Here is an 8,662-nt window from a genome sequence, read left to right on the forward strand (position 1 = left end):
TTAACTGTTAACGTTGCTGATGAACACATTCAATAGGTGTCTTGAGAGGGCGCGCTTCTGCGAATGTGACCAATCCAGCTGTTTGATACATGTGTGCTGCTGTTACAATAGAGTACAGTACAGTAGGTGAGAGGGCACACACACACACACACACACACACACACACACACACACACACACACATACACTTGTACAGGACAATCCATGTATTTTTTAACAGGAAGTAGCCAAGCCTCTTAGCAGCACAATGCAACCTTGAAAAGACCTCTAGATCAAAGACGTCTCCTTCTATAGAATCCCTGACATGGCCTCCTGCTCATTGTATCACCACACACTACTACATCTTTCCTCCATGTTGGTGCTCACACGCAGTCTTTCCCCACAGCCTCCTGTCCCTGTCACAGAGCTCAGGGCGGCCTGTCTGAGTGGACCAGCGGGGCGCTTGGTTTCAGTCCACAGGGCAGGTGATAATGACTTCCATCCCCTCCCTCCCGCTCCTCCACCTCCTCATCCCAAGCTGCAGTGGTGAAGGTGACTGCAGCTGGATGATTTCTTTCTCTCTAAACTGCAGGGGATTTGTTGGTGGAGGGTGAGCTGTGTCTGGGATCGAGTGTGTTTGTGTGTGTGAGTCCAGGTGGGGGTGTTGCTTTGCAGCATTAACAGAGGCTCACGTAACACTCCATTAATGATGAATGCTAAGCTCTAATGGGCGAGCACCTATGCAGCCTCCTTTTCAATTGTCGGCCACGCCGCACCCTAATGGTGCCCACCACTCCACTGACAATACAACCCAAACAAAATTAACTCACCAAAAGACAAATCTAACACAGAACAGAAAATTACTTTGTGGGGGGTTGTGAGACTCGGAGCATCACATATTCACCGGAGTCTCCAGCGGTTCTCCTCACCATGCCTCCATCCCTTCTGGCACTTAACGTGAGAAACACTCACATGGGGTTTTAAGCATTGAGCACTATCGATCAGCGTGGATCCGAGGCTGTGGGGTACGTCTGCCGGGTGAGCACGGCTGAATTTTTTTCCATACTCAATGCCGTGTACTTCTCTATTTGCGCCTGAGAGGGTAATAATAGCAGCTCAGGCCCTCTCCGTCCACCCCCTCCTCCGCCTTTACCTACACACACTCACGGTGTAGGGAGTCTCATTGTGGTCATTACCATTCAGGCTTTCAAACATCCTCTCAACATCATCAACTCGCAGTTCTTCCACTGTGTGTGTGTGTGTGAGTTTGTGTTTAAGAGGAAAATAGGAAGAAATGGAGAGCAATTACAGAGAGGGATGGATGGATGGATAGATGGAGAGAGGCACACAAGCAGCATAATTACAAGGAAACACCCCCTCCTCCTCCTCCTCCTCTTCCCAAAACCTCGTAGGCAAGCCAGCAGCAGCACAGACAGAGAAAAAGGGTGGTGGAGGGCTTCGCTTTGTTCTTATTTTCATTTTCGCAGCCTCACAGCATTTACATCCCAGCCTTAGAGACCCATAAGGAGGAGAAAGAGGGAGGGGGAGGAGAACACAAACAAAATGAGCGATATTCTGCTGCACAGATCTGTTGGGTTCAAGGCTACCTCTGCTGCCTCAGGTTGTGGGTGAACCCACCAGGATGCAGGTGCGCCCCTGCTTGCATCTGGTAGCAGATCTTCGTCTCACCTGCCCACCTGTGCAGCAGCAGCAGCGCACAGTGTTTTGATATCTGAGTAAAGTCATGTTTACCAGGAAATCCAGAATTTGATCATCAGGAGGGACAAAACAACATGTGGTATCCTGAAGTACTGTGGCTTCGCAGGTGAAAACACATAATAAAAGATTTAAAGGATCAGTGGTCGGCTGTAAAACCTGTCAGCCTGTGTCTTAAGGAAAAGTGTTTATAGCTGCTACGTGCGGCCACACTCAGGCAAAAAGCCTGCTGTCACATGAGGCAGCGGGACACGGTTAATTGTACAAATGGGGATAAAATGGTGCACTCAGGAAGCCTCTCCTCAGAGACATTCGTCATGTTGCACTACTTTTTCTACGAGGGCTTGAGAGAGAAGTTCACTTGTTGAAAGTTGATGAATGCAGACCTCAATCCTGATAGCAGAAAGGTAGTAAGAAGTGGTTGTCGGATCCTCCGAGATCGGTTTTGTCTGCTAATTTCTGTAAATTTCCAAAACTGACAATCCGACATCCACGCCCACTGCACGCATCAACTGGCCAGTTATCCAGAGTTGAGAGGGGAGCAAGGGGTTGAAACTCTCTCTCTAACTCTATCTTCATTCATTAAACGAATACTTCTGTCACTGTGAACAACTTAGTGCAACATTATGGATGACTGCCAGGAGAGACTGCCTGAAAATGTGTGCTGTTACAGATTTAAGTTACCAGTACGACCATATTTAAACCATTACTGGATAAACAGCTTTTCACTACACCCTTGATTGTGGCCATTCTTCATGACAGCACCTCATATGAACTTCTTCCTTTCTAGCAAAACACACTTGAATTGGTTGTAATAAGCACCTACATCAACTTCCTGAGCCTGTGAGAGTTTCCTGCAAGCCACAGTTCCACTCTGTGTAAGTCGACTCATGGAGCATCTACTACAGCGCTTACTGTCAGGATAAAAAAAACTACAGCTCTCTTGACTGAGAACATGTTTCATTATTTGTGCAACCCTGTCTCCCATAACTTACATTTATACACAACATGTTTTTTTGCCGATATGGTGAAAAATTTAACTTACTGACTGGGTTATGTTCACAGTCAACGTTTTTTTTCCAAATTGATGGGGCACTTCATGTACCAAACAGATGTCGTAGGTAAGTGGTTGGGGTGGGATGGTGGGTGTACAAAGGAGTTTCCATCCTTTGTCTTCTCTGGGGTTAGGCTAAGCCAACAAAAGCCCTTCCCATTGGTTAGTTAAAATATCATGGTTTATTTTAAATGTTCATTAACACGTCTTGTCTTGTGCTAATATGGTCGTTTGCCTGTATCAAACAGATCATGACCTTTGCTTGAACTTAAACAAGTGCTGCCTGTGCCTAAACATAAGCATAAAGAGTTGAATAACGCTGAAGTCACTACAAGTGGTTATTGAATTGCAAGATGATATTTTAGAAAAACAAACAAATCAAATATGTTGTCGGAGAGAATTTCACTGATACGTTCAGTATCAACATTTTGCAACTTGGCAGGTTATTTAACAACATTTCGTCATTACGTCAAAAGAAAATTTAATCCAACCTGCATATGTTTCCTTCTAATCATATTTGTTTTGGAAAATGTGTGGGTTTGTGGGAAGTAGATTGCTCTGTAACTACAGAGATGTCAATAAAAAAGGGGTTTTCTTTGGAAATTCTGGTTACACTGCCTCTGGAGGGACACGTCACACAGGTTTACATCCAACACAGTTTTTCTTTATAACTAATGATTTCACCGTCTTCTGTTTGAAGTGTTGTTTTCAATGTAGTCCATCATCCAAAATCATTTGAAAAGGCTTGACGGTTACTCTTCACATTAACATACAGAGCTGCAACTAATGATTTTTTTCATTATCGATTAATCTATTGATTATATTTATGATTCATTGATTCATTGTTAGGCTTATAAAATGCCAAAATATGTGACAAATGCTCATCACAATTTCCCAGAGCCCAAAGTGATGCCTTCAGATTGCTCCTTTTGTTTAGCCAGCAGTCCAAATCCCCAGAGACTCTTCATTTATAATTGACAGAAAAGCAAATCCTCCAATTTAAGATGCTGGAACCAGCAAATATTTGACATTTTAGCTTGAAAAATTAATTTAACAATTAATCAATTATCAGAAAAGCTGGCAATTAATTATCTTTTGACAGAATAACTGATTAATAAAATATCATTTTTATTACAATTAATTCACTTAAATACATAGAAACATGTTATACAGCTATGAAAGCTGAATGTAACAGCTACATACAAACATCTTGGCCAGAAGACACAAATAAAGATTGCCAATGAAGGGTTGAGCCCTCCATGTCCACTAATAGCTTTCTCATTAAAACAGTTGTCTTCATGTTGGGTAAATGATGATGCATCATCAGCCTAATGTTTTACCTAATTTGTATATGTTGTTGTACCAGCATAAACCATGCACTGTTGGAATTGTGATTAATTTCCCACTAACATTCCCCAGGGACAGGCAGCTTTTACTCTGAAGGACTGGGGTCAACAGCCACTGTTACACATGGGTAACCTATAAATCCATCTTTGTGTCCATTCTCTCAATAATTCATAAGGAGGTGGGTTTCAGCGCTGCATTTTACTGGGATTTTTGTCCACAAACCGACAAGTGTCTGTCCGTAAACAGATTGTAGCTTGTTTTAATGCAGTCTCTTTCATCTAAATTATATGGAAACCAGCTCCCTGAGGAATTACCAACCAGCTGAGAGCCACTCTTCAGGGCTGATGCTTGTGTTTTCTGCTGTATTCTGAAGGGGAATAAACACACAAATCGACCCTGAACATCGTTATTCAGTGCAGCCACACATAAAAGAGACAAGTCCCACAAAAATCAAACAAAAGACAACAGTATTTTTGTCTTATATAACTCACTGCACATGGTATTTCTTGTATACAAGAATCGTAAATTTCGAAACACACAATGAGTTTCACAATGTCTGCGTTTTACACGAGAAGCTGAGGGCCAGACTCTTTGTTTTACTAAGGATGTCCTGTCTGACGGGACAAAGCAGACATGAAACAAGGAAAAGAGATGTAGTGTCTGTACACTGCTGAGCTGGTTCACAGCCAATGAGGAACAGATTCCTGTTGACACAACTTTCAGTGTGAACTATGTTCGCGGGGATTATGTTACTGAAGGCACTGGAAACTCCGAGGGCATTTACAGCAAATACTGCAGACAGAGACAACCTTTTTGAACTAATTTTTTTTTACTAAACATACTCAACAAACAAGGCTCCAGCCTCTTCACTCAGATGTCCCCTCTGGACTGGGGGATCTGAATTGATTTCCTCTGCTAAGCCTATAGATTACTGGTGACCCACAAACACGTTCACTAGAAAATAGTACAGTGTCTGACCCTGAATTAGGCCTCCAGCAGCCAGCCTGTTTACGTACATTAAAGTGCCAATCCACAATATCCATGTTTTCCAACTCTGATAAAAGATAAGCACCCGTTAATCTGGTGTTTTTGTGTCAATCACAGAGTAATGTCACATATTTTTGCTTGGATTTTGTACAAGTGAAAGCATAATGTACCAGTAAATGACAGAATAAATAAAAGATTTTTCTCTCAAAAACTAAAAGTATATTTAACAAGCAAATAGAACGACACTTAGAGTGGATACCTCTGCCAAGGCCCAACAGTCCCTTTGAATTTGATCAAGCCTCATCCAGTATCAAATTTAACATATTTAAATCCGCTACAACCAGATTTTTATTTGGACCTGCAACAAAATGGACTGAAATCTGCCCTTTATCCAGATCCACACCAAAAGTTCACTGGGTCTATTCTGGGCCAAGACCCATCCTCCATCCAAGTTTCATTGAAATCCATTCAGTAGTGTAATCCTGCTGACAAACCAACTAACCAACCGACAAACAAAGAAATGGACGCAGAGAAAACAACCTCCTTAGCGAAGGTAATAAAATACACCATTACTCAGTTGAAAACATGCAGACAGTTTGCTGCTGCAGCCTTATTTAATTAATGAAATGAATTTAATTGTACATGTGTATAGTGACAATAAAGAATATTCTATTCTATTTCGTCCAGTATGATCAGTAGGTTAGTTTGCAGTTGCTAATGTTAGCAAATTTTCGGTTTGGCTTTACAGCATAACGCCCACTATTGAGTCAGTAAACTGACTTCATGACTCTTTTTGACTTCCTGTTACAATCACTTACTATTGTAGCTAAATACTAAACCAATATTTGGCTAACAGTAGCTTAGCATCTAGCCGTGGCTGCTGCAAAAGTTACAATCTTGCTTTGATGGAGCACTTTACTAATACTGCAGATCAAGTTCAGTTCACTTATCATGAGGCGTCTTACACAGGGTCTGAAAATGGTTGAATTATTCTTCCGTGGTTCTGGACGGTGCGCTCAAAAGTACCTGGAGATGTCATGACGGACGAACTGTAGGATCCAGTGTTTTCCAGTTATCCAGTTTTTAATTTGAACTCATATTAAGGCTAAAACTCAGGATTTCCTAGCCTCTGCTGCTTCGATTCTGAATCTTTTGTTTTTCACCCAACTTAATGGATGCACAATGCTAAATCACTGATGTGACCCTTTAAGTTTCTCTGCAGGCAATGCTTTTACATGTCTATCTGTCATCTGCTTTTATTCAAAACAAACTGCATGGCAGAGACTTTTCTGCCATGAAACACCTACCAGTCACCATAAAAGCTTTCATCACCTTGATATCAGGTGAGATTTTTGGTATGTACAGTATGCTAACTGATACTGTCACCTGGACTTGGACTGATTAAACTTCTGCTGTCAGAACCAGTCTGACAGGAACTTCTGCGAACCTGCGAGACAACAGTATCACATAGCCTAACTGACAAATGCTCTTATTCAAACCTCCCTGAAGAGAGTTATAATAAAGATGTGTGGGAAAGAAGAGGAAAAATGCTGATGAGCAACTTTTAACGCAAAACAGGGGCTGTGAGGAGAGGTGGGAACACACCATCGGCTCAAGTCACACTGCCCAGGTTGCCTGGATGTGGTGTGTAATCGTGTTTACCCTTTCAAAGACCGCCTTGTATGGATAAGGCTGTTAATGGAGCCTGATTGGCAAATAACTCCTATCTGTGTCGAGCAGTGGCGTTGGAATATTCTGTGACGCTTAATAGCTTTATTGAATCGGAAGCGCTGACCCCATTAAAAGCAGCTGAACACCCTAGACTAAAGTCAACACAAAGCAGCGCTGCCTTTGCAGTTTGACTGTGTGCGTGCGTCAGAAAGAGAGAAAGAGAGGCGGCACATGTTGCACTCATGAGCCACAAACTCAATATAGTCACCTATACAAACCAGTCCTGTGCCTTTGTTCTGTGTCACCCACACGCCTCATGCCACTGGGTTTCCTCATGCCAGACCTGCTGCTGTGTGTCACAACCGATGGATGACACTTTTTATTTCTGCATTGTAGTATTCATCCTGTTTTTAGCCCTCAATACCACACGCACTTCTATTTTTCATGGGGGTGAGGTGACACAAGACCCATACAGGATATCATATGCCTGCCATGCTCGGCTCCCCATTGTTTGTTTAGTCCAGGAAACAGGATATTCACACAGAGAAGAGCAGACCAGCTGACCACAGGAACGGAAAAGAAAGAGTTACGGATCCATCTGAGCTTAAAAACAAACACAGAAGTACACACTCTTATTGTGTATTCCCCATCCTTTCAGTTTTACGGTGCATCACTGGTAGTGGTCACAATCTCCTGCTAGTGTCCAAATGGGCATTGCAAACTCCAATACAAGTTTCTGATCAGCAAAGCACTCTGATGTTGACATGTCAACAGTTCAACAGCCAGCTGACATTCAGTCAGCAGGAGTCAGGTGAACACATGAATATGCCAGTTCACAGGAGGCGTGCGTCCATAACAGAGAGAATGTGCGCTGTTTTTAGATTGAATGATAAACAAGACGCACATTTCTCCAAATAAGTAGTGCATGAAATATCACACAAAGCAGTTTAAGGCTATAAAATAGCTCAAAACCACGCTCCAAAGTACCAAAAGGAGCAAAGTGTGATTAAAAATGCAAGATAACAAAAAACGAACCGTGTGACCGCGAGAAAAGCTGTCACAGGTGATCTCAGCACCGGGTATTGTTTTTACGGTGAAAATAAATGAGACATGAGCTCCAGACTGTTGTGTTTGTGTACAGATGAATGCTTTCTCACCTTCTGTCTTTTGTTGTGATCTGATCGCTCCCACTTTTATTGTCTCAGCCGGCACCGGTCACTCAGATAAATCCACCTCTCTCCCTCTCACGAGCCGCCGACACTTTCACAATAAGAGATCTGTTGGGTTGAATGAAGGCTGGCTCTCTGCACACTTCATCGGAGATCGGGCTGAAAAGTCCAGGAGGGCAAGCTGCCGCCTGTTCGGCATAATAACCTTGTCTCCGCACAGCCAGCCAGCCAACCAGTCAGTCAGTCAGTCCCATCCATTCACACTCCCCGCCTCCTCCTCCTCCTCCTCCTCCTCTCCACCACACATTCAGGATGGGACAGATGAATTTCCCTCAGCGCGCTGCTGTTGGCCAATGGAGGAGCGCTCTCTGCTGCTAAACACCAGCGACAGTGCAGATAAATGAAAAGTTAAGTGAAGGACTGAATCATCCACTTTTCGTTAACTGATAGGAAAAAGTGACCATCCATCAGCTGAAGATCAAGTTGTGTGTTCTAGCTCATTAGTGAGTTCGTTTAAAGGGTCACTCCACTCATTTCACATGGGCTATTAAAGTGTGTTTGCAGTGATGTCACTCGGTGACCAAGTTGCATTGTGGGTAATGTAGGCGTCAGGTTTTGAAAAGAAAGAAAATGCATGGATCCTCTATATTGGTTTTTGATGATTTGTTTATAAACGGTCCGTAATGAGTCCAACACTGTTCGAAGAGTGGATTGCTTTTCAAAACCCGGTGCCTCCATT

At 42.9% G+C, this 8,662-nt stretch overlaps 1 protein-coding gene across 1 annotated transcript in view; it reads right to left on the reverse strand.

Annotated features, from left to right (window-relative positions):
* frmd4ba (FERM domain containing 4Ba) overlaps positions 1 to 8,127 on the reverse strand; it is a 50,889-nt gene extending 42,762 nt beyond the window's left edge. The window contains exon 1 of the mRNA XM_084347944.1: positions 7,912 to 8,127. The gene's annotated coding sequence lies outside the window, so the exon portion shown is untranslated. The remainder of the gene's footprint in view (positions 1 to 7,911) is intronic.
* Positions 8,128 to 8,662: the final 535 nt, after the last annotated feature.

This window comes from Pagrus pagrus, assembly GCF_965226575.1.
Source record: "Pagrus pagrus genome assembly, chromosome: 3".
In the NCBI taxonomy this organism is placed as follows: Eukaryota; Metazoa; Chordata; class Actinopteri; order Spariformes; family Sparidae; genus Pagrus; species Pagrus pagrus.